At 45.8% G+C, this 27,069-nt stretch overlaps 1 protein-coding gene across 1 annotated transcript in view; it reads right to left on the bottom strand.

The window, feature by feature from the left end:
- Positions 1–27,069, bottom strand: part of nrxn2a (neurexin 2a) — a 203,501-nt gene that overhangs the window by 46,841 nt on the left and 129,591 nt on the right. The window lies entirely within an intron of this gene.

Genomic DNA, 27,069 nt, shown 5'->3' with positions numbered 1-27,069 from the left:
GGTAGGATGATAGAAATGACCAAATGCAATTGTGTAATGAACAGCATGGATGAATTCTGTGTTTAAATACAGCTGCAGGAGAAGGGACATCCAGTAGTTCTCAAGGGGCCAGTAACACACAGGCCAGGAACACACCGCCTGCATCAGGTGAGTCTATTTAATAGTATTTATTCAAGCCACATCCATACTTTAAAGTACAATAGAAACATGTTAGCATGTATTAAATACAATAGCTTGTTTTCTGATAGAAGTTCAACCACATTCATGATCATTTCACTTATTATATTAAACACTGCTTGTCTGGCTATACAATATGCTTGAATACAGGTGAAGGTGAAGGGACATCCAGGACCACATCAAGCACTCAGGGCACCAGTGAAACTACACTGCCGCCTGCAGACACCTCACCCTCCGCAATTCCTGATATCCAGGGAGAACCTATAGATCCTGCTGACTGGCCAGCCCTCTGTGATCCGGTAAGGATAGTTAGTTAGTTTGCAGAGGACCATACCAGACCAGTCCAGACTTTACATTTCCAAAAAAGAGATGATGGGAGAAGCTGCCACCACAACCACTTCTACAGGAAATTAGTAAATGGGGAGAAAATCAAGAGAAGCTGGCTTGTATATTCAAGGAAAAACAATACTCTGTATTGCTTCTGCTGCAAGCTATTTTCACAGAAAAATGACCACCTCATTAGTAGTGGCCTAAATGACTGGAAGAATTAGTGAGGTATTTGAGATATTTTGTAGTGGTACGTACAGTATCCATAAAAGCTCTTTTGTTTGTAGAGGTATAGTTAGGGTATAGAGGGTCATAATTTGCTTACAGGTGCTTAAGAGTGTTTTGCACAGTTTATGGTTTTGCACAGTTTATGGAGTTGATTTAGTCCTAACTTTGAGTGTGTAATACATTATTTTAAATAATAAAAAAGAAAATGTTCTGAAACTATTCCGGTGTTTTTTGTCCATGCACCATTTATTGTTGAACTGCAATGTAGAATAGTAGAATTATAAGTGGGTGAAAAAACTGCTATGCAAAGTAAAGCGGTTAAGTTAATATATGTCTCTTCAGTGATGTATTGTGTGTGTGTGTGTGTGTGTGTGTGTGTGGGGGGGGGGGGGGGGCGCAAAATTCAATCTCGCCTAGGGCAACCAAAGGGCTAGAGCCGGCCCTGGTCACACCATCGAATTCTGGGTAGTGTGAAGGACCTTGTGTGTCTAACCCTGCTACCTTGGAGGTGTAGGACTTTATGGTTGGATGGTGGCATGAGGTGTTGATGTTACTAAAAATGGACAATATAAATCAGAGGATTCCACTGGAGAGGACAGATATTGGAACCACATCCAGCAGAAAGAGAGAGAGAGAGAGAGAGAGAGAGAGAGAGAGAGAGAGAGAGAGAGACAGGTTAAGGATTGGAGCAGGGTGGATAGAATTTAGACACACAAGGTCCACCATCGAATTCTGGGTAGTGTGTCTAAACCTGAAGTAACATGGAGAAAGCCCATAACTGAAGACATTCACTTACTAGCTCACATATCATTTGTCAATACTTCAGGAACACTGGAAGACCTTTAATGGAAAACAACAAGGATCAACCATTGACAGACCAGAGCACAATCTTCTAGAGGAAATCAATAGCCATGCAAATAGGCAGGAGATCCTGGGTTTAATCCCATGGCTGTAATCATAGGTTCAGAAAAGGAATGAAAAATCCATTGAAGCACCATGTAATCTCTCAAGAGAGACGCATGCTAAGAGCTACCTCTTCCTGACTGTTCCAGTACATTTCGCCGTGCATTAGCCGCAGCGTCACGCTAATCAAGAACTCCTTTGCCGAGTAGAGCGATGGAAGAGCACTGGCCCTGGATTTCATTCAATGAATTCTTCATAGGCGACGAGGAGGCATGATGTTTCACGAGCCAAGAGAAGGCTCCGTGTAGCATACACGCGAGCTCAAGCCAGCACTTTACCTTACAGCGGCCATAGTGGGACTAACGCAGCATTTACACATACGCTACTTGCACCAAGACAGAAAGAGGAATCCCAACTACCCTCAAAATAAATTAGGAATAAACAGAACAGCAACTGGTCCTAAGATGTTTTCAGGATGTGGTTAGCACGTTAGCACGTAGCATGTGTTATCTAGGCAGGAGTAAAGAGTGAAAAGCTTATATAACTAGACCTAAGAATGCATTAGAGAGAGGACTGTGATGGCAGCCTTGTTAATTAGTTTCACTTTGCTCCAGATAATGAGTTTCTGATTTACAGTGCACTCGCCTCATCGCCAGAGTCCACGGGACCAAACTGTGTTGCTATTTCTAATTACACACTCTCATTTAGTGGGGATTATAACACACACACTTGTGGGGAAGACAGCATTTGCACACTGTTTTGCTGTCCCATCAGTTTCTGCATAAAGCACAGAGTCTCCCACCAATCTGAAGTCACAGTATACAGATGTTTACATTGGTGATATTTATGTAATGTAATGGGCAGACCATGACTTTGCCTAAACATTACAGTTAAAAAAAAATGTTAAAAAAATGTTTGAAGAGCCCTAAAATATTTAACCAAGAACCCTCTGATGAAGAGCTCTTTGTACAGCCTGCTTAAAGCCCTTTGGCTTTCAGGTCTAATGGCTAAGAACCATTGAGAGAGTGGGAAAGTGTTAAATACAACCTCTAAGGCGAGGTATCTGAGGACGATAAACTGGCACAATCTGCAACAGTGTGTAACAGACATCTACCAACAGAAACCAGATAAACAAGTAGAATGATGGAACTATACAAACAAACTGATTCATTTGTGTATTTTAAGTCGTGATTTAAACAGCTTCAGCAGACTCATTTTGCTTCTCTTTCCTTTTTTGTCTTTATTTCCCTCACGGCGTATTGGACAAAGCCACCCCACTTAAGCATTAAAGTGAAGCTGTTTCAGGAAATGAGGAAATCACTTCTAAAGGACATTTGAGTTAGCATCTGGTCATCGCTAAAGCCCTTCTAATTGCAGGGTAAATCAAAGCAGACGCCTAATTCATTAATAATGCATTTACTCTAATCATAACCACATTTATCAAAATACTACAATCCAACTTGTAAAAAAATATCCACATTCAAAGACAAAAAAAAAAAAAAACAGACAAAATAGCCGCCAGCACTATCTCTAACACTAAGGTTCATTGATATGTGCTGTCTGTCTTTTCTATTGGAAAATAATTGCCTGTCGAGGGACAAAAAAGATACTTTGAGAGGTCAAGGTCTTTGAGAAATGTGTAAAGGACGCTTTTTTAGCATTCCCCTCGTCTCTACCACAGCTACAAATATACTATTAAACAATCTAGGTTGCACCGCAGACACACAACTAGCCATTACATCAAGTTTTTCCCTATCTCTTGAGGACACACAGGGTGTGAAATTCCATCACAAAATGTGCACTGGAATCAACCTGATCCAATTGTGTTTGATCCAATTAAAGTGATAACCGAGGGCTCCGGCTCCATCCTCTGTTTTATGCTCATCACAGCCCTGAGAGAAGTGAGGAGAAGATTTCAGACTAGTAAAAATGAAGGTCAAGTGGAACAGCTCCTCACGTCATTGACTTTTTATTGCCCATCAATTGTGGTGTTGAATAACGTGAAACCCAGCCTACTGCTTTCCTCTCACTGTCAACCTGGAGTTTTATTATACACCTTCAGCTGGGGGCGAGGACTTAGATATCTCTTCTGTTGGATAACAATGATTTAATCTTAACCATGTCAATAACACAGGGCTATTTCTAAGGCAAAAAAAGAGAGAGCATACAAACAGCTAAAAAATGCTACTAGGATGGAAGAAAAGTGAAATAAGACACAGCTATGACTGTGATTAGTCATGAAAGACCCCGAACAACAAAACAACTAAATTGACGTAGGTGTTGCCCTGGGGTAAAAGAAAACCTGAGCATCTCTCTCTTTCTCGCAGGCTTGTGTTGAACGCTCTGTATAATGACCTCCCACCACTCTAGATCTTTCTGTCAGTTGAAATATAGAACTTGCAGGTTGAGAAAAGTGAAAGTCTTCCTCTGTGTTTGTTCTGCGTAAAGCGCCATGAAACCACCAGCCTGGAAGAGATCGGTGAAATCGGCTTCGCACGGTGCAGGAGCGGAGCCCAAACACGGCAGGACTTTCATTTTCTAAACCTGTAATTGCACACCTCTGCTTCAGTTACCTCAGATTAGATGTTGCAGGCCTCTTCTTCTAAAAAAAAAAAAAAACAAGACACAACAAAAAACAAATACAGAAAAGGCAAACAGAGACAGCAAAAACAAAAAGATGTATTCCCACTTTTCTCTCTATTATTGGATGCTCAGGGAGAGGCGAACAACTCTAATAACTAAAAACAATTGGTTACATTTAAAAAAAAAAACTGTGCTTCAGTCTGCGAGACACAGACTTGTAAAAAATGCTAACTCATTTCCAGTTGGGTTCTACAAGGTGGTTACGAGAAAACACAGTCTCCTCTTCAGAAGCTCCCCCAGAAAGCTTCCGAGACGCAGCTTAAAGTATCATGCAAGTGGATGGGAGCACACCCTTGGATGGAGTATAAATAGCGCAGTGAACAGAACAAATACCCGCACCCTCTCCACAGTCGAAGAGGAGAGGCTCCATCTTGCTCTGCAGCGGTTGTAGGCAGATGTAATGCTCGTCGTTCATGTCCCGATACACACGGCTCAGTTGTTGCCACTGCTGCAGAGATATGACAGCTACATTCTTAAGTGCGGTTTTGTGTTCTCCACAACACCACTAATTAAAACCAGCTCTGTTTCAAGCCTGTTAGACTTCGGTGGGGGTTTGCCAGCCGGTCAGAGAGAGAGAGAGAGAGAGAGAAAAGGAGAGAGGGAGAAAGAGAGAGAGAGAGAGAAGGAGAGAGAAGGAGAGAGAGAGAGAGAGAGAGAGAAGGAGAGAGGGAAGAGAATTGATTTTCCTGCTCTTGGAGGACGGTCTCTCTGGCTGCATCCAGACAGACCTCGACTGCTTCAGGGTGGTTAGCCTGGTGTGTGCCCCGTGATTGTGTGCAATCCTTTCAATGCTTAAAACTTCCAACACACAGATGCATGAAGATGGGTTGTTATCAGTTCAATAAAAAGCTTTCTTCAAAAGGAATGCATCTCTGCCAGAAGGAATATAGATTAGCACCAAGTGTAGTCTAGGAAAAAAAATGAAGTGTGTGAAACAATTTCCAATGCAGACAAAGAAAATGACTTGAGTGCATCTTGATTGCATACAAAAAAGACTACTGAAAAACCACAGACTGTGACTCAGAGCTGTAATTACTGTTATCGACTTACAGTTGAATCCAAAAGCAATTAATTACATTTAACCCTGGGATAGAGTGGATATGGCAAAGTAAACATTACTCAGATGAAACCAATGAAAAGGTGGAACTCTGTTTCGGAATAGAAGAAATGTATATACAGTGTCAGTATCTCCAGGATCACCAACATGTGAGGCATTTTTGAGTGTGATTTCACTTCCAATACGTCCCATGTAACGGGAACTGGATCCACAACGAGTGGGAGAAACAGTATACTCTGAAACAATAACATTTATGTAATCGCACACATCAGTGTACATTACCGTAATACATTTGACTTTGAATCAATAAGCAGGAATTGACTTCAGATACAGCTACAATATGAAAGGCCTGATTTACCTGATCTTGGCACACATCTTTATTCACAGTCTTAAGTAACTCAAACTACCCAAAACCCTTAAATCATGGAAATCACAGTCATTTCATAACATGAATCTAGAGTTTAGAAACCTGGGAAATTTAGGCCAAAATGACAAACATCCCAATGACCGATGTTGAATTATTGAACACCCAAATGAATACCTCCCCAATTAATACCTCCCAATTAATACCTCCCCAATTAATACCTCCCCAATTAATACCTCCCCAGTTAATACCTCCCCAATTAGGCCCTTGTCCGGGCACTGGGCCCCAGCAGGGGGTGTCCTACAAAGCATGGGCAGAACTGACAGACACAGTTTTGAAGTTGTGTGGTTGATGCTGCCTGGCTGTGCCTGTGCCTGTGCCTGTGCCTGTGCCTGTGCCTGTGCCTGTGCCTGTGCCTGTGCCTGTGCCTGTGCCTGTGCCTGTGCCTGTGCCTGTGCCTGTGCCTGTGCCTGTGCCTGTGCCTGTGTCTGTGTCTGTGTCTGTGTCTGTGTCTGTGTCTGTGTCTGTGTCTGTGTCTGTGTCTGTGTCTGTGTCTGTGTCTGTGTCTGTGCCTGTGCCTGTGCCTGTGCCTGTGCCTGTGCCTGTGCCTGTGCCTGTGCCTGCTGCAGACCTTTGATGTTGTGGCACTACTGTGTTATTTCTACCAGAGGACACCAGGGCAGTCGGTGAAGGGACTGAAACAGGGTCTACACTTATTGAGTATGACAATCCTTTTCTCCGCTATAGGAATGCATATAGTACACATTCATAATACCTTACACTGATGCTCAGTGTTCATGGTATGTGATGCGCATTATCTTTATTTAGTTTGACAAGGTAAACATTGCCAGAGATGGCTTTCTCTTAATGCACTGTTTAAATGGCGTTTTTTATTTTGAACACCTCAGCTGTTGGAAAAGACTGCCTTCAGTACCTTATTTTTTCCACATTTATTCGCATGAGGACCACTTATATATATCTGCTATGAATCTATTACTACTAGCAGCTTTTTCTCTTGGTGTCCGCGGACAGTATTTGCTGAGCACACTGAATGTAGCCAGAGGTTAAGTCCTATTTGCCATTGCAGTCGCAGGGGGCGGGAGGAGCTTGCCAGTCTTTTCCGGTGGCATATTGACTATCATCTGTCCCATGCCTAATGTCCAGATTCCCCCCGGTGCCACAGAGCTCCGAGCTGGCATGCCGTGCTGGAGCGGGTTTGAGGCTTGCAAGGGACTTAGGCAAATACGGACAAGGACATGGGGTACTAATTCAATCAAAGCACAAGACAGCATGCAATACAGATGCCTTGAGTTATAATTTGTTGTGTGTATCACAATGCCAGAGGCAGGTACAGTTTGAGAAAAAGGGCGAGGCAGCACACAGTGTCAGAAGTAAAATATTCCACAGCAAGAAAACTGAAACTGATCTCCACTCAAACACACACAGAGAGGAGGAGGCGCTGTAAAATGGAGAACAGGAAGTTTAACCTCTCTCTCTCTGAAATGCACTGGGCCAAGAACTAGTGGGGCAAAGAAAAATCTTCCTGTTTGCTTATCCTGAGCAGCAATCTCAATCACTTACGATCGAAATAGGTCACCGTCCTCCGGTGGAGCTCCCGTATCTCCCCTTCCCTCTCTCCCCTCCAGTGCTGCAGAACCTTATGAGCTCTGAATCTGGAGCAGGTTGGGAAGAGGCCCCACGGCTCCGTGTGCCCGGGACGCCGAGCGACAGCCCTGACCGCAGGAGCACCGCGTTGCCTCGCCTCGCGTCTAGCAGACCGTTGATTTAGTGGGCCCCACTACACAAACCATTAAATCTGTTCCGTGTGATTTCCTCTGGACATCGCCCCTGGAGTGCTCATTTCACCAGCCAAACAGGGTCCCGGCCCCTTCATGAATTAATAAACAGAGCTTTCCTTAAAGGTTAGGAGCAACATAATAGTATGCTAGTTAGCCACTGAGTGTTCTCCGCTATTACCTTTGAAATGATTGATAAGTCAGTAATGTCGGCACGCATTTTAATGAAAGTGCTGGACAAAGAGACATAATTCAGAGCAAGGTCAGATTCACAACACCACTGCAATATCCTGAATCGAGTACTGGTTCCATTTTTGACCAGTCATGCCAATGAAAATGTGATCCTTGCTTATATCTCTGGTGCTTCCACTCTGCTTCACAAAACGGAGGCCCTAAGGAGCCCTACAAGTAATTGTATGTAATTTATAGAATACTTACAGGTCGTAAAAGTTTTTTGTTTTAAACTCTTGGCAAGAGCTGACTGAAAAACCCTCGGATTTTATGTATGAAGAGCTCAAGAAAATCGTGTTGATTTCTTTCCGGAATTCAGTGGTACACGGCCTCGGTTGCACACGGGCAGGGAGGACTGCGGCCGTCCAACAAGCTGACAAACACCACAAAGCAACCACCAGCAATGAGTCAACAGATTAATCCAAATCTCCCTGAAGCCCTGCTCTGCTTGCATAAAGGAATCATGCTTTTGGGCATTTAGTTTTCTCCACCAGTGTTCCGGTGCTTTCTGGCCCCGCCCACATCCACACCTCCAGCAGAACAGCCTATAAGCCGTGAGCACTACACTGGCAGTGCAGAACAAGCAGTGGGGCCTGTCAGGAAAGAGATTAGGCAGTCCAAAACGCACTGTCAGGCATTGATATTCTCCCTTGCCCCCCTCTATTGAAGTGGAATCATGCTGAAAACAGTCCTCGACTCCTTTTCACTACTCTCGCTAGGGTTGCCAAATGCTTTACAAAAGGTGAAATGAATTCCAAACTACAGGAAGAAAAATGAAAAAGAAATCCACAGGCATTAGTGTCCAAACTGCTGAGAGCCTGCCTTCAGACACAGACCATATAAGGACTACACTATTTCATCAGTTAAACATAAACCAAATAATAAAATAAAAAAAATGACATTTTCAGTCAATTGATCAATAGATACAAGAATCGTACTCATTTACCCAGAGCACAGGAAAGTGGACACTAATGTGTAAAAAAAGGGTGTTGTTTGCAAAACCACACTTGACAGAAGTCAATAGATGCGTCCACGCTCGGCGGCATGCTAAAGAATAACGGCAAATCAATAATGCAGAGTCGCGAGGCGCCTATGTGGTTCCAAAGGCAGGTTCTCACCTCGGTGACACGCCTTAGAGCCCGCAAACACCACTCTGACTGACCAAACACACAGGGGAGTGACACACACACACACACAACACACAACACACAACACACAACACACACAACACCGGGGAAACATGATTCCAGGTTTATTCTGGGAGCGTGAAAAACAATCACGTGTCTCTTAGCATCTGGCGGCCACCACCATTAGCTCAAAATAAGCTCTTCGTGAAACCCATCACAGGGGACAGGCAAGAGCAGGACGAGCAGAGCGAGGAGAGGACCCTGCGATGCAGACCGTCTCAGTCATGTCTCAGAGACAAAACCCAGTCATTGTAAAAATAGAAGGGTCCCCCGGGCCTGCAAGACTGTGGAACATGCCTCGCTCTGACTTGCTCGGCAGCCAGAGACAACTGCACTATGGATATGATAAGACATAACACACATACACACTTAAGAAAACAGATCCAGATACACACACACACACACACACACACACACACACACACACACACCACACCCGCACGCGCACATGCACGCGCACACAAACGCACACACACACACACACACACACACACACACACAAACACACACACACAGACTCATTAAAACACTCACACAGACTCACTGAAACACACACACAATCACTTAAGCACGCACACAGTCACACTGTGAGCACATACACACAGAGATTAATGCATTAACTAACCTGTACAAACAGGCTGAAGGTTAAATGTAAATGCAATATGGGCCGCGCTATCTGAAGGGAGGGGCGCGGGGAGGCATTGCATGATTAAGGCCTTGATTGACAGCTGTGTGTGATGAGCTCTCTCTCTCTCGCCCGTCTCCGGATGTCACCCCGGAGAGAGGGGGAACAAACTGCTGAGCAGCTGACAGCGCATTCTAGATCATCCCCCTTCCACACTCGCATTTCGGGGGGGACACCAGTCGGTGTGCAATCCATCTAATGACAAATATATGCAGCGGTACCAATGAGTAACCTGCTCAAGGAGCTATTTTGTCAGTTAGACGTTTTTTTTTGCGACAGGCGTGGGGCAGAAATAATGATATTTGAGTGCGTGGCTCCTCATTAGGTGTTAGATGGGCACTGCTCCCCTCTATTTCACAGGCTCTCCCTCCTTTCGCTGACATCTCTGCCTCCTACAGCTCCTAGGAGATAAGCAAGAGGACCGTAGAGCAGACTGTATCACAGTATATGTGTGTGTACGCTATCCCTCTATTTGTTCCTCTTAAGTTTGAACATCCAACATTACCCTCTTCTACTTCGGAGGTTTGCACTTCAAACGCGAGCACAGATCTAATCCCCCAGCACATCCTTGAGCACATGCACGTTTATCTTGTGTTGCTCCGGCTGGTAATGAAGCGAGTTTCCTAACAACATGATTAGCAAACTGAAGGCCACAATTTGCTTAGATTTGATTAAATCACTAGGATACCCACATCAGCAGCACCGACAGCAACACCGACAGCAGCACCAACAGCAGCAGCAACGTAACTGCATGGAGGCTAGTGTGGCTTACGAGGGGGAAAAGACAATCAGAGCGAAGCTGCCATGGATGGACCTTACCCCCCCCCCCCTCCCCTCCCCTCCCCTCCCCTCCCCTCTCTTCATCTCGCCCGCTCCCACCCTCATTATCGTCAGCGATCTGCACCGCTCGCTCTTTGTTGCCGTTCCCCCGACGCCCGGGCGCAGCTGCAGGTTGCTCTGCTCCTCCCGTCCCCTGCTCCTTATGCGCAGTGCGAAAAGCTGCTTCGTATTCCGCTCAGCTCCCACTCCGCTCGCTGCTCGCTGCCTGGCGCATCCCTGGCCAGCCTCCTCCAGTGAGCAATGAGGAAGGCAACCAGAGAGAGAGGGGGGAGGGGAGGGGAGGGGAGAGAGGAGGCTGGCGCCAGAACAGTTTTCAGCCTGATAAAATTTAAATAAGGAGAACAGGTTAGCTGTAAAAATAAAGCAGGGTGGCCTTGAGGTAGAGCCTAGGCAGCGCTGTGTGGAGAGGAGAGTGGGAGTCTTTTCTGTGTTTAAGTTCCCCAAAGCTGGAGCAGACGGTGGGGGGACTAGGAAACAACTCTCTCGCTCTCTCTCTGGGAGTACAACAGCTTTTCTGCTCTGTGAGTCTCTGTCACTCTCTGACATGTGTAACCTTTACAAATATAACAGATACTGTACCAGGGAAGCAGTGAGACCAAAAAAAAGGGATCTGTGAGAAGAAGGGAGGCAGATGTGTGATGGTTCGGTAGGTTGTCGAGTTTCTGTTTCATGAATTTCTTTTTTAAAAACAATTATTGTCGTATTGTATTGAAGACAAAAGCCAGACAAAGAATGAGGGAAAACATCGGGTAATAAATAGTAAGGAAAATGTCAAGATGTAAAAGTTGTACAGAAACTCTTTACAGTCCATAGGGGAGATTTAGAGACTCCGGGACAAGTAGTTATAGATGAAATGAGTGGATTGGTAATTAATCCTCGTGCTATTGATTAGAACGGATCCTGATGCAGCACGTGTTCTACAAGCCTCTCTAAAATGGATGCCGATGGACACGGAGGAGAGCCACTGAGAGACCTGTGTTGGAGCGGTCGCTGTCCAAGGTGCTCCTCACACAGAGCTCTAGACTATAGCATCAGTGTACGTGTGGGAATATTATACAGATACAAACAGAGGGGTTAGGATGTTTCGTCGTGGAAATGTCTGCTTTGTTCATTGCTGCTGTGTTCAACACATTAAATTGCCACTATTTTTAAAACAAACAACACAGCTCCATTTGGAGAACCATATCTTCTAGTTATAATGATCTACAATAACACGGATATCAACTACCCTCCGCCTCCTCCTCACCAAATCATCTCCATTACATACTTCCATACACAAGACGTCTCACATTACCAAAAGGATGCACCCATTGACTCATATTATTGACGTATTCACTCATGACAGGCCAGGCCCGTTGACCGGCCAGTGGTCGATGTTTGAAATATCTGGATGTGGATATGCCTGCAGGGTGCCTATACTTCACTGCAGCCTTTAATTACAGCATAGCGTCATTTCATGAGGCCTGAACTCACTAACGAGAACCCAAGTGTGAATCGGCACACCTGGTACAGAAGCCGTCAAAACACTGGCCTTTTCTGTGAAGAGCAAGTGCTCCCGTAATCCTCCAAGAAATCAAGAGCTCCAGACACTGGACCGAAGGCTCACGGGCAGCCAGTCAGCTTTTAAGGTTCCCAGTAATTGAAATGATGATGGTAACCATGTGCTCATGAGATCTGATCTGGGTCAGGGTTTTTGGAAAAGAAAAGAGAAAGAGGACTCCCAAGATCAAAGGAGATAAATGGATATAAGGCGGATCAGAGTCCTGCCGGACCTACAGCCTGTGATATTTTCAGCAGTCACTGAGAGCTGGGGCACGGAGAACACACATAAAAAGGAAACGTATGAAATAATAATGGCCGCCATAAAATATGCAGAGCTAATGCACCAGGCCTGACATGTGAAAGCAAGTTTGTTACACCGTCTGTTTCAGGCACGGTGCCTGTGAGATGCCTCCATGCTTCACTGTCCCCACCCGCCTCTCCCCCTCTCTCCTCCCCCCTTCTTCTCTCCCTCTCTCTTCCCCCCTTTCTCTCTCTCTCTCTCTCTCTCTCTCGCTCCGTGTCTCGAGTGTTGATGCTCATTAGCCCAGACAACAAAAGAACAATGGTTGTCCGTGGTGCATTCCACCAACTTTCCAGTCTTTTATGCACTATAAGGATAAAGTCGTTACCTTAGCATGAAATATAAGATTAATCAGGCTCTGGCACAGACAGCACTGCAGGTCCAACCAAAGTTAAATGTGTGCATATGCAATTCAACCCACATGAAAAAAAAACTCTTAATATTCAGCTGGTGTTAATAATATGATTTATCTATATTCACCTCAAAGTCACAGAGCTTAAGTGTTTTAACATCTCTGTGTACCTCAGCTCATTATTATCTTAAATTCATGACCTTTTGGCCTCATTAAGAGCAGCAAAAAAAAAAAAAAAATGTCATAAAACTTTCTTTAATGAGGTGGTGGCCTTTAAGTACACGCTAATAAAATATAAAGAAGACCTCTACTTAAAGGTATTTTTTGAAATGGTTTCTCTATATTTTAAAACACAGTCATCAAGTCCCAATTATTGCAACCTTTTTTCAGACGAATGAGTCACTTCGTGTCTCTCCCACTCTAGCTCTCCTCTCCAGGATGAAAGCGGGGGGCCGTGTGAGTGTGTGAGAGTGTGTGTGAGTGTGTGTGAGTGTGTGTGTGAGTGTGTGTGAGTGTGTGTGAGTGTGTGTGAGAGTGTGTGTGAGTGTGTGTGAGTGTGTGTGAGTGTGTGTGAGAGTGTGTGAGAGTGTGTGTGAGTGTGTGTGAGTGTGTGTGAGCATGTGTGAGTGTGTGTGAGTGTGTGAGTGTGTGAGAGTGTGTGTGAGCGTGTGTGAGTGTGTGTGAGTGTGTGTGAGCGTGTGTGTGTGTGTGAGAGTATGTGTGAGCGTGTGTGTGAGTGTGTGTGAGCGTGTGTGAGCGTGTGTGAGCGTGTGTGAGCGTGTGTGAGTGTGTGTGAGTGTGTGAGAGTATGTGTGAGAGTGTGTGTGTGTGTGTGAGCGTGTGTGTGAGCGTGTGAGAGTGTGTGTGAGTATGTGTGTGAGTGTGTGTGTGAGTGTGTGTGAGCGTGTGTGAGCGTGTGTGTGTGTGTGTGAGCGTGTGTGAGAGTGTGTGTGAGTGTGTGTGAGCGTGTGTGTGAGTGTGTGTGAGCGTGTGTGAGCGTGTGTGAGCGTGTGTGAGAGTGTGTGTGAGCGTGTGTGAGCGTGTGTGAATGTGTGTGAGCGTGTGTGTGAGTGTGTGTGAGTGTGTGTGAGCGTGTGTGTGAGCGTGTGTGAGCGTGTGTGTTAGCGTGTGTGAGCGTGTGTGAGCGTGTGTGAGCGTGTGTGAGTGTGTGTGAGCGTGTGTGTGAGCGTGTGTGAGCGTGTGTGTGAGTGTGTGAGAGTGTGTGAGAGTGTGTGAGAGCTCCAGTATCCTCCGAGGCTGGAGCCGTGTGCTGACAGCGCCGAGAACACCGCAGCTGACAGGAACACCACTGCGAATCAAAACCCTCTGCTTTGCCCCGTAGCAGTGGGGATTTGGAATCCACCTTGGTTGGCGTCAACCTCTGATGTGTGTGTGTGTGTGTGTGTGTGTGTGTGTGTGTGTGTGTGTTTGTGGCAGTGTCTGCACGCATACATGAGTGTGTGTGTGGGTGTGTGTATATCCCATTGTGAACAGGGCCGCAAACTGTATTGACGATGAGTCATGGTTCTGTCTGCGAAAGCTTTCTCCCTCTCAAATGAGGGAACATGGCGGCTGCCAGAACCCACACTGAGGCAGACAGGTGCTCCTCAGTGAAACAGCCCAACTGTCATTCCCTTCCCTGACTAGACCCCACGCCAAAGGATGAAAACATAAAACAAGTGAATGTAGGAACATGACCAAAAAAAAAGGAGACGAATAGTTCCGTTATTTAAGATGTAGACACATACTCCATACACACGACCGATCCATAATTTAGTGCAAAGTGAATCCCTTCTGCAAATGGCATGGCATGGCAGGCACATTATGAAAGGCTCCCCTGAATCGAGTGTGGGCTTGTGAAAAGCCACATGGTTGCAGCATCAATCATCTCATGAATACAGATGATCCGAGCAGGAAAGGGTTCATTCATCGCCTCCAGGGCCTTCAGTTCTGCCCTGAAATCAAACCAACCCTAAAGCAGGCTCTTTCCGACGCGTTTTTTCTACTGACCAGAAAGTGATTTAGTCTTTTGCTCCTCTGTACACACAAATAATAAGGTAAATATTTCCAGAATACCAGAAACTAGTATTATATTCCTGGCGGCATGTATGGAGTATGCAGCGCTACCAGAAAAGTGCCCCTTTATACTTTCCTTGAGATTTAATGCAAATTGATGGTGGCAGCTAGGTCAGGCGGTGTGATGCATTCTGCCCCTGTTTGTTTCCAGTGGACGCTTTTCTGTTCCGAGACTCTGACTGGCTGACTAAATGAACCCTTTCCCTCAATTAAAGCACTTTTCTTCAGGAGGGGCTAGCCTCAGCTCCTGTCGACAGATGGCCGCTCAGAGAGGAACCCTCTCTAGACAAACAGTGTGTGACTAAATGATCACCTTGAGCTCTGAGAAAAGAAAATACAAACAGTGAGAGGAAAACCAATTTAGCGTCAGTGCCCATTAAACAATGTAAAGAAAGCAACAACACACACACAAAAGCATCCCCCAAGCCACCCCCGTAACTCCTTTCTTTTTACACAGCGGACTCCATTTTCAATCCGTTTTCTCTTTACAGCGAGGGTCTCTTGCCTCATTGAATGCAATACATGACTCAGGTGCTGGACTTAGGTACGTACTCTGCTCTTACAATTGTTATGGTTATTGCGCAAACAGGATTCAATTGTTCTGTTTCCGATCAAGCAGTAGGAAGGGGGTGAATGAATGTCAAATCCATTAACACACAGTGTATTTATCTTTTCCTGAGAAAATATAATTACCCTTTTTAAATACTTAAATGGCGGAAGCTGGAAGGTTGTCAATGAAATTTCCACTGTGACTTTTAACACTCGAGACTGGGCTGAAACTGAGCTGAAACCATATAACTTTAATAACCCTCCTAAGAGAATGCGCCATTCACTGACACGCGATGAAATTCATTTTGAATTCAAAGAAGTGCCTCAAGCTAGGCCGTCTAATGGACTGCAGTATTTGGAATAATTGCAGCTCAGGTCTGTTTCCAGTGTACCGTCTGTATGCCTCTTCCTCACACAAGAACATAAATGTCCTCAAATCGGTGCAGAACTACGCGGCTACTCACGCATTCATAAATCCTGAAAGAGAGAATTACATTTCCTCTGGAACAACTCTTTGTTGTTTATGTCAGGACCATTTTTCAGCGCTGCAGTAACTGGGAGGTGGACACACATATAAAAACATGGCCGAATACAGAGACCTCGCTGAACTCATAAAGCCACAAAGGCTGTGGTAATATAACCTCGTTGAAGTCAAATAACTGCAAGTCATACAGCACAGCCAATGACTCTCTAATGCGTACTAGACTTGGCCTTGAACAGAGCCATGCCGTAACCATGACAGACATTTATATCTACAGGGGGGATGAAGATCTAGCCTGTGCATAGAAAAGTGGGTAGGAATTGACTTGACATAATAAGATGAAAATCAGCAAAAAAAGCAGCTGATAATAGTAAGAATATTGTGAATAAAATAAATCAGCTTGAATCCTAAACAATATTTACATTTACATTTAGCAGACGCTTTTATCCAAAGCGACTTACAAGGATGTATACACATTTTACATTTACACTGATGGCACACTGCACATCAGGAGCAATTAGGGGTTCAGTGTCTTGCTCAAGGACGCTTCGACAGGGAATCGAACTAGCAACCTTCTGATTACTAAACGACTTCTCTACCTCCTGTACCACTGTCGCCAATATGACACATTTGGAGATTTGTAAATGTGCCACTCCAAAAGGGGCCAATGTAGAGCTTGGTGGGAGTGTCTAATCATGCCATTTGCAGCATGTTAGAGGACTGCTGTAATTGCCACTTCTATTTGACAGTATACAGTGTGTATCCAGGAGTGAGATTACCCCATGCAATTAAAAGAACCAATAAAAAGTCGTTCCACATGTCCTCTTTTAAGCTCTGTGTGCAATTAGACAATATAATAATAAGACCATGTACCACAATAAACAAAAGGATGTGCTTCAGTGCTTCATCCTGCCTTGTTTGGGGGGTCATAAGCCCAGCCATGCACAGGCTAATGAAGTTAAATAAGTCATTAAATGTGGTACAATATTAGTTTAGCTACCGGGTTTTCTAAGGTCTGTGCTTTAGATGTCTAACCAGTGAAGGGGGGTTAAAAAAAAACAACCTGAAGTGAATGAAGGCAGCTGAGGCTCTAGGCCAGGAAGTTGGACAGAGTGGCACACTTGTACACAGTACCATATACTCTCGTCTCAGGCCCGTCTCAGGCCCGTCTCAGTCTCGTCTCAGGCCCGTCTCAGTCCTGTCTCGTCGCAGAAGGGTATTTTTTAAGCAGCAAAGGGCCTACATTTTAAAAAGTCACAGCTTGATTGCAGTGGTTCAAGTGCCCTTTGCAATCACGGCTGCTCATGAACGCGTTCTGATCTGATTACACTGTTATCACCGATGATTTCTAAGTGCACTCCAGACTTCTCCTGGAAAGAGCAGGTGGCGAAAAGAATAGACTCCGAGAAGGGAGAGATAAATGCTGTTGTAATGCCAATGGATGTGACATTTTATGGAGGGCTGTCAGAGTCAGTGCGTCTGGCACATCCGACCCCCTTGCATTTGTCAGGCTCTGCGTGAGACAGCCCCAAAAAGTCTCCATAACTTCAATTTACTGGCCTATCCAGCTCAGGATAATGCCAGGTATGAATAACAATGGGTGTCTTCTGCCATTTGTGAGAGAGAGAGAGAGAGAGAGAGAGAGAGAGAGAGAGAGAGAGAGAGAGAGAGAGAGAGAGAGTGAGTGAGTGAGTGAGTGAGTGAGTGAGTGAGTGAGAGAGAGAGAGAGAGAGTGAGAGTGAGTGAGTGAGTGAGTGAGTGAGTGAGTGAGAGAGGGAGAGAGAGTGAGTGAGAGAGAGAGAGTGAGTGAGAGAGAGAGAGAGAGAGTGAGTGAGAGAGAGTGAGAGATTGAGAAAGCAGCTTTAAAGCCTTTCTCTGGCACGCGAGAAGCCCATGAATGACCAAAGGGAAGTCACGCAGCCGTGCGGGAGTGTCTGGTGGACGGTGTGGTAAAATGGGGAGTTTTAAAACAAGGCATGAAAAGCTCATTCCAGAGTAGAAGACAAATCCATGAGAGGTTCATATATCTGAGCTCCTTGCGCTGTTCGGGCTATGAAAGCTCTGTTATGACAGTGCAGCCCTAAAGAAAGAGAGCTTAGCAGCAAAGTGCCCAGGAAGCCTTTTATAGTCTCAGGAAATGACGATAAATATTACATGGTCGACACCCCCCCCCCCCCCCCCCACAGTCAGGGAGACACCTCTGTTGGATTCACTGCGCTTCCAGTAAAAGTTATGAGTCTGCCTCAGGTCAAGTCTGATGAACCCCTCAAACCTAAACGACTCCCTCATTCCTGTTTTCCTTGATGATGTTGTATTTATAAATGCCCTGACCGGGACACTTCATAGAGTGAGGCCATGTCGGGATGTTTTGTAAACATGGAGCTGAAGCACTGGAATAATCCTTCCTTCGTACCACGGCTGCAGTGGCAGGAGAATGTGAGTGAGTGCCGTCTCCGATGTGTGAGTGTGGATCCCTCTTCTGCCACCAGTATTGTCATCACGGCTTGTGCCGGCTACGTGCTTGTTTATCTGTGAAATTGTGTAATCCTTAGAGAGATTGCCAGGAATAATTTTATTATCTCTCTAAATAGCACAATGAGCTGCAATCAGTTCTTTTAAGGCTCAAATCCCTTCCTTGGCAAATGTTATTCAAAGGCAAATTAGTAATAGTGTCGGTGGAGTGAAGAATGCAGAATACATTGTGTAGTCTCGCTACAAGCATGCGATGCAGAGAGTCGCAATTTCAATAACCCTAACAGGTTAAAGTATCCCTCTGTACCTGTGAGTGTTTCTGTGTGTGTGTGTGTGTGTGTGTGTGTGTGTGTGTGTTTCTGTGTGTGTGTGTGTGTGTGTGTGTGTGTGTGTGTGTGTGTGTGTGTGTGTGTATATGTGTGTGTGTGTGTGTGTGTGTGTCTATTTGTTGTGTCCAATACAGTAGGCACCACCGTGTGCTGGACTATTCTTGTCTGTGTCAAGGGAAACAGGAGTGGGTGGGAAAAGAACACTGACAGAACAAGGAGGCCGATCCAAATGATCCACAGGAAAAAAAGAACGAGCCAATGAGCAGATGAGTAACGGCCATGAGATGGAGGTTATATTTACACATCACTGCCATTGTTAGACCAGGGTGGATTTCTTTGCGTGGAATGAGAATTAGTGTGGACTGACTTATTTAACAATGAACCCGAAGTTCACATGAGAGTTGCCTTCAACGCTCTCCAACACATTATGAATTTCATTTTCAAAACCTGCACACACAGGTGTGAAACATCTCCAACACATCTTCAGTATTATTGATAGACCACATAGGCGTGCAGCCTGAAATTCTGCAAAATGTACGCCTATGGCCATGAGACTGCCGAGGGTGTTGAGGCTGCCGGATGTGAGCCGCATTTAATATGAAACCTGCATTACTTGTTTCCCCTCAGCATTATATGGGAGTATAAGTAATGTGCTCCTTCAAGGTTAGAACCCATTTTCATTTCAATTTTCCATGTCATGCATTTATACAACACATCACTGTAGCGCCAAGCTTTCATTACTTTTCTGTCTCTTTCACACAAGCTTTCCAAGCATATGATATAACTAGGATTATGGCCACACAGCACACATTGAACTTACCATTTTACCTTTTACACCAAGCTAAAGGAAACTACAGGATATGTATATTATTCTTAATTCACAGATTAGAATGTACTGTTTATGTTTTGGGTGATACAAGCACAATTCACACATATTTTAAAAAAAATCGGCAAAGGTTCCAGAGATGTTCCACAGATGCTTCAGAGATGTTTCAGATATGTTCCAGAGATGTTCTAGAGGCATTGTGTGGAAAGCTGTAGCTATTGCCCACATTTTGAAACTATCCAAGCCTCTGATTCAATCCAAGCAGCCATTTTGGGCAGTCACTTTATGTACCTCTCATTTTTATACATGTCACTAATGAGGAAAACCTTAAAATGGCAGGCCTGCTATGCTATGTAACTACAGTCAAACTCAATGCTGACATGGCAGATCATTTATATTGAAACAGCATTTCTTTCCTATGCTTAAGTCAGATAAAACCACCAAATATTTATTCCTGAAATCTCTCTTTTTTTGCCTCAGGATCCAGGCAACTCACGTACATTAAAATACAGGGAGTCAGTCTCTTGTTCCTTTCAAATGAGTGCTGCTGGGTACTGCAGTGAAATAAGCTGATGCCTGGAACTGACTCACCATCAAATCAAACAGACCGCTCTCAGGCTCTCTGCAAAAACTACCTCCACATGAAATGAGGAGCTGGTGCCAGTAATGGCGCTTTAAATTAAAATTTTGGTCACTCCACTCCACTGCAGTTGCGTCGCTAAACAATTAAAATGAACGACTGGGTGCTGTTGCCTAAAACAGACTGACAGACGCACTGGTATCTGTGAAAGCACATTGCACATTTTCAGATTGCAGTTGCACTGACTGCTAAACAGACCTGGTGCAGAGCTGCTTCCGATCAGGGCCTCGACTGATCCAGAGTCAGCTATAAACAGGCTTTTATGGGCTATCGGGTTGGCTAATTTTGAGAGGAACCGTCTTCGAGTCCCTTACTGCAAGCCCGAAGCACATGAACTGCTCTCTCGTCGCTGCAACTCATTTTTAACGCACCGAATAGGAAACAATGGTGCTTTTAAGCCAATCGTACGGTTTCCAGCAGGAATCAATTATCGTCCTTTCATCCGTCGGCCATTTCAAATGCAAGTGTGGATTCAACGCACAAAACAGCGCTGTCTGCGTGAGGTTAATGATCTGAAGGAAGATGACAGAAATGCCTTCCCTTTGTGTACCCAAGCTCCTGACTCCGTCACAGTAAGTGTGAAAATGTGCAAAATGCATCGGTGGAATATTCACAGATTTGTAGACGCACCACAGTCACGGGCGGTAGCCAAGCGTATCCAAAGTGTGCCTATGTGCAAAAAAAAAGGAGAGAAGTCCTTGAGCAGATCGCTGTTTGATCTCAGGTTTGCCGTCATGACGACAGCAGTCGCCATCTCCAGATGAATCTGATTGGACGGGCTTGGAACCCTTCGCATCAACATGCACGGGCAGGCCCGGCTGAGCAAACAGGGGCCCGTGGTTGTCAAACAGCAGCTTCCATCAGCGCATTGGGCCTGGGGTATTAGGAGCCGGGGAGGGGCGCTTGTGCATCACAATGAGAGATGATAGCACCGTGAGGGGAGGGTGCCTGTTGGAATCTGCATCGGTGAACACTGGGGGGTGGGGTGGTGGGGGGTTGGGGGGAGCGCCGAGGGGAGACTGAGGAGGGACGGGGACCAGGCATCCTCACAAAGACAGCGACCCTCTGGGTGCTTATCAAGAGTGAGATGACAGGAGCTCGACAGCAGCGCTACGTCTTAATTGTCATTACAGCAGGAGATTATTGCAGGAGAGCGTTTAAGCCACTGAGCTGTACAACAGAGCAAAGGCATGGTGTATGATCATGATATGAACATGAACATATGATTGGAGGTTATACTGCTGTCATTGACTATTCAAATGGGTGCTACAGACTGAAGAGCAAATGCAATAAAAAAAGCCTTTTATAAATATATATAAAACCATATATATATATATACAGTATATATATATATATTTATATATAGCTTTTACTCCCACAGTTTGGGAATCACATGAAAAGCCATCTCATGCAGAAGACTCAATGCAGCATGGAGGAGCGTGACAAGGCTTGGCCCAGGCAGATGTCAAGAGTGCTTTGCCCTCTGTCACTGGTGGAGGTTTTCTCCAAAGGGACGGAGTTCCTATGTCTTGGCAGGTGTGATGGATAAGGGCTGTGTCCTGTCACTGGGTGTCAATGTGGCAAACGTCTCGGAGGGAGTCCACACGGCAGTGCAGAAATCGAACCCCGCTCCTTGTCATTCACGCTCCTGCCTCCAGCCCTCAGAGGCCGGCGGGTATCAACACTCTTACTCATTCACTTAACTCACTGCAGTCACTCACTGACGCCTCTTTACCGCACGTCACAGCTGGAGCAGGTGATAATTCCTCCCGACAGCAGCTTTACATGTCTCTGTTCGTCCCCCTGGAGGCCTCGTCCTTTACCTTTGGTGTACAAGACACCGGAGGTCTTTGAGACGGTTTCCTGAATCTGCAGAGTTGATAGGTTGCGTCTTATCTGTCTTATAGAGCAAGCAAAACTGAAACGATTCATTGAAAACAGAGGCCAACAGACACGGGTATCCATCTGAAACATTACCCTTTCGCCGTGTCCCTTAGACAGATGTTGCAATAGCACCATTTATAGTGATCGGAGGCACTATGGAAGTCTGCACTATGGAAAAGGTGAGTGCTGTTAGGGGCACTCATATCATTCATGGAAGCCCTGCTTGACTTCACCACGCGTGCGATACCTTGGCTGTGTGTGTCAGAAAGATAAGGGCACTAGAAATACATTGAATCTTTTTTTTTTTTCTATATGTTTGCTGGAGATGAATGGGCCGCCCTGGCTGGGGATGGGAGCTGAGTGGTGAGATGGTCGCTCTGAAGCCACTCGGAGCCAAGAGCGCAGACAGCCATTCCACTAACGGATGCCATCACAGCCCGACAGCATCGCTCCACGGGGCCCTCTCCACCCTGATCAGGCCAAGCGAAGCCACTTAAGATGAATGGTAAGAGGACGACTCAATTCACTGATTCACTCTGCCCCTTACACACCCTGTGACAGAGCTCTGTTTTACCATATCTTAACCTAACGGTAAACCCACTACAGGATGGGACACAGTGATTGTTGTTATCTTTCCCACAGAATTGTTACTGCCTCATTGCATTGATATTTGCAAATTGTTACTGCAGACTGTATGGATTTTTTTTACACAAGCAGCTACATAGTTTGTTGTGTCACTGTTCTACAGCCTATCACTGGAAGCAGGTTCTGAAGCCCAGAGTGGATGTTCTGTGCATGGATCCTCCTAAACAGAGTGAATGGCTCAAAGACCATTTCAGTGTACACACATTCCATAATTAACAGGGTCTTAAAATACCCCACCCGTTCTGTGTGATGCCAATTGTTCTTAATAAAATATCACTGTAGGCACGGTGGGAGCAACATACATCATTGAAGTTCCCAGTTCATTCATTTATGTCCAGTTCTATATGGAGAGAGATTTTTTTTCTCTGGAGAGATTCAGAAGAGTGAGCGGCACCTTACAGTTGAGTTGTGACATGTTGGCCACGCTCCCGTCAGTGCAACTACATAACCAATAGATGACTCACCACCTCCGCAAATGCCACAAACCTGGACCAGCCAGCACACTGAAATAGAAACCCTAGAACATACATCTCCATTCACAAGAACGCCAAGTTCCATGTCAAACGCACAAGAGGATCTAAGGAACTCAGCCACATTTAGTTTGGTCATTCTAAAACCGTGATAGCAATGATGTTCATAAGAGTTGTTTATGTGCAAACACTTAATGGTACTTTAGACATAAGCTACATTAGGGCTTCAGCAGAGTAGGGATATGGACAAATTGCTCCTCTGTCCCGTTGATTCTGTCTTTGAATATGAATATTTAATGTTTAGTATTTAGTGTTTAGTGTTCTTAGGATAGGAAACATGATTTTTTTTTTTGTCATTTCTATATAAACACTGTCACAACAGTATTTCTGACACTCAACAGGGATTTGGATAATGGCTTCATTTTCCCTATATTCCCCTTTTTGAATGCTGCGCGTTTGACCGCTTTTTACATTCTTAGATGAAATCAAAACAGGTGAATCTCACAGACTGAACGGTAAAGACGCTTCCAGGATTGATTTCATCATAACACACTCTGAAGAGAAGAAAATGGCTCATGGGTCAGTTTGGAGAGAGAGGGGGTCTCACTCCCCTCTTGCACTTGGGGGACCCCTGCTGCCATCTTGTAGAGTCTTCTGACTGCTAAAGAAAGTGCTGTGAACCCTCAGTTTGAAAGGTGGGAAGAAATCTATGACAGTGAACACTTCAAAGACCATCCATGACTTCCATGAACCTCCGCCTGCAAGGGAGTACTCGTGTCATGTTTGTTTTATGTACACACAAAGTGAGAGCGATGAGGTTAAGTGGAAAAGTAAAGAAGTATGTAACCCAGTAGGCCCTCATCAGTCATGTTACTGAAGCACTTAGAGCCACACAAAACACACATGCTATTCTTCACATTAGCTCTTAGCGCTTAGCTAATGTGCTGTGACAACCTCAGTGTATTTAATCTGACTCACAAAGAGCAAATTCACCCAAAGAAGGAGAGCTAATAGAGTATAAGTGTTGTGACAAAAAGGAGGACTTACTAGGAAAACCTCGTGTCAGGATGGGCATCCTGTTGATGGCGATGGGAACTCTGCCATGCTTGTTGTGGAAGTGATGGACGTGGTGTGTCGTACTCAGACTAGAAGACACGCGGGCACTGCCTGTTCTGTCCAGGAGGGATGCGAGCAGAGCCAAGGAGAGTGCCAACCTCCAGCAGGAGCGCCAGCCAAGACCCGCCCGGCCCACGCTCCCACTCTCGCACCCGAGCAGCACCAACTCAAGCCAGGAGCGGGAGGGCTGGGGGGAGGGCCCCCCGGCCCCCACCGGTCCCACCCGATGTGAAGGTGACATCTCAATGAGAGGCCGTGCCCATTCCGTCCATAATCCGCAGGACTGGTCAAAAAAACAGGTGGATAGGGTGAAGACTCTCTTTGTTGACAAACGATGCAAAAAGCATAAAAGCCCAAGCGATTTCCCGGAAGAGAAAAAAAAAAGACAAAACACTTTCCAGTTCTTTACAGTTATGTTGTGATATCCAAACAGGAAAAACGTTTCATTCCCTTAGGGAACCCTTCTTGGTGGTCAGTGGTAAATGAACTCAGGACAACAAAACACAGATCATTCCACAGCCATGCTGGAGAGCTAAACACACAGTCAGTCCGATGGTGTCAGGCCTCAGAGCAGACAGAACCTCCACTATCACTATTTAATGAAGCTCAAAGAATCCCTCAAGAGAATATCTTGGTACCGATGCTTGAAAAAATACATCAACAACAAACGGCCGTGAAGGCAAAACTCTGGAGGCAGTGAGCGCTGCAGGTGCCAGGCGGGGTGTTTGCAGGAGGCTCTGTGTGTCCCCCTTAGGAAGGGCTTATGGGCCGTCAAGACCACTCCGGCCCAGAGAGCGGCCCCTCCGCTGCGGAGACGCAGATAAGGAACATCCTGGCGGGGCGGAGGATTATTTAATAGAGAGCAAAAAAAAAGAAAAACAGACAAGAGACAAGAGAGATGGGAAAGGGAATACAGGGAGAGGGGAAGAAAGCTGACCTAAGCTGGTGGAAAAAGGGGGTTGCAGAATTGAGCTCTCACATTTGCCTATCTCCCAAGGAAAGAGAGAAGAAGGAAGAGAGAGAGCGATAAAAAGAGCGATAAAGAGAGAGAGAGAGAGAGAGAGGGAGCGACGTGCGAGCAGGAGAGAGAAATCTGCTGCAGAGGGGTTGAGGGGAAAAAATAAGGAAATAAATAAATAAGTGGGAAAAAGCCCAGCGGCTCCGCGCACACGTCTCCCCGCCGACACACCAGCCGCCTGAACGCTCACCTTTGAAGCTCCCGAGCAACAGAAAGAGGAGAGCAAGGAGCCGTCGCAGCTCAATATCCAACCCAGTCCTTGTCCGCCTGCTTCTGCTCAAGCGCGCACCATATTGATCGCTGCCGCATTTTCTTCCAGTTTTTCTCTCTTTCTTTCCCTCTCAAAATGCACAGTTCCCGATGTATTCAAGAAAGAGAAAAAAAAAATCCCTGTGGGGAGAGAGAGAGAGAGAGAGGGAGGAAGGGAAGAGAGGTGGCTGTAAAATGCCTCCCGGAGCTAACGGCACAGCGTGGATCGCTCAGACATTCGCTGGTGTGCGCTGCTCTGATACCATTCAGGCTAATTAAATCAACAGCGGCGGCTGGAGCATCCTCCCCCTGAATCCTCCGATGGCTGTAATCCCAGGATGGCCACAGCACAGCGACAGTGACAGCGACAGCCAAGCAAGAGAGGCGTGAACCTGAGCCGTTTCCGCGGCGATCACACCGATCCAAGGTGCACGGCTCTACTCAGACGGCCGTGCCAGAGACTAGAGCTGAAAGAACGAACGAGCGCGAGCGAGCGGGAGAGAGGTGCAGTGTGTGTGTGCGTGAATGTGTGTGTGTGTGTGTGAGAGAGAGAGAGAGCGAGTGAGGGAGAGAGAGAGAGAGTGAGTGAGGGAGAGAGCAGGGGAGGGAAAGCAAAAGAGGAGGGGTGAGAGTGGGGATAGGGGGTAGTGCGAGGCATGTGGCGTGCACATGCAGACGTAGAGGAAAGGCACAAAAAAAAAGACAAGTCGCTCGAGCACATATATCCACCCAAGCCTACAAATTCACAGCTAACATGCAAGCTCCAAAAAAGAGAGAAGTACGCTCCATTGGTTCAGCAGGGGAAGAGGAAAGGCCACTGGAACAGCCCGGGCTGAGTCGAAGCATGAGGAGGAGCCCCGTTTGATCAGGGGAGCAGAAACAAAGGCGCTCCTCAGATAGAAGTTGAGTGGGAGGGGAGCGCCTCCTCTCCAAACGGATGCTATTTCCAGAGCTGATCGGGATAGCACAAACAGTTGGAAAACAAATCCAGATACCAGATGTAGCCCACCCCCTGTAACCAAGATCGCAGTAGTCGCTCCCAGACTGCAATTCATTATTTAGCAACATACAAAAAACGAAACTAGATATCAGTTGTCTATATCAGTTGTCTATATCAGTTGTCTATATAAGTTGTCTATATCAGTTGTCTATATCAGTTGTCTATATCAGTTGTCTCTTCTCTCTTCTTGTTTATGGCTTGTTCAGCTAGGTCCTCCCTCGTCATTTCCCTCCTCTGCGATCACTGATCTTGCATCTGTCAACTGCTAATTTTGACTGTTTCAAACATTTGCTCGTAGAGCGAAATGTTATCATTTATTTATGTAACTGGCTGTCTCTCAATTTATATGCAAAACACTTGTCTGACCCATCTTTTTTTGGCATCGGTGGGAAGATGGGTTGGGCTGGGCTGGGGGAGGAAGGGTTGCTGTAAGGGTGTGTCTGTGTCAAGCATCGCCTCGCCTTGGCCACTGAAGCCACTGAAGCCACAGGAAGTATCTGAGTGATAGGGAATTAGTATATTAGTGAGAGAGCGGGAGAAAGCCCAGGCGCGCATGAGCTGGGGGGGAGTGTTATGGGCCCGTATATCAGATAAATCACCGGGGATAGAGATCTTAGCTGGGATTGCCTTGCCGCTTGAAAGGATGTGCTCGAGAAAAAAAGGGGAACAGAAAAGAGCCGG

Source organism: Clupea harengus, chromosome 8 (genome assembly GCF_900700415.2).
Source record: "Clupea harengus chromosome 8, Ch_v2.0.2, whole genome shotgun sequence".
In the NCBI taxonomy this organism is placed as follows: Eukaryota; Metazoa; Chordata; class Actinopteri; order Clupeiformes; family Clupeidae; genus Clupea; species Clupea harengus.
The sequence above is the reverse complement of the archived record's forward strand: the minus strand, read 5'-3'. Positions and strand labels throughout refer to the sequence as shown.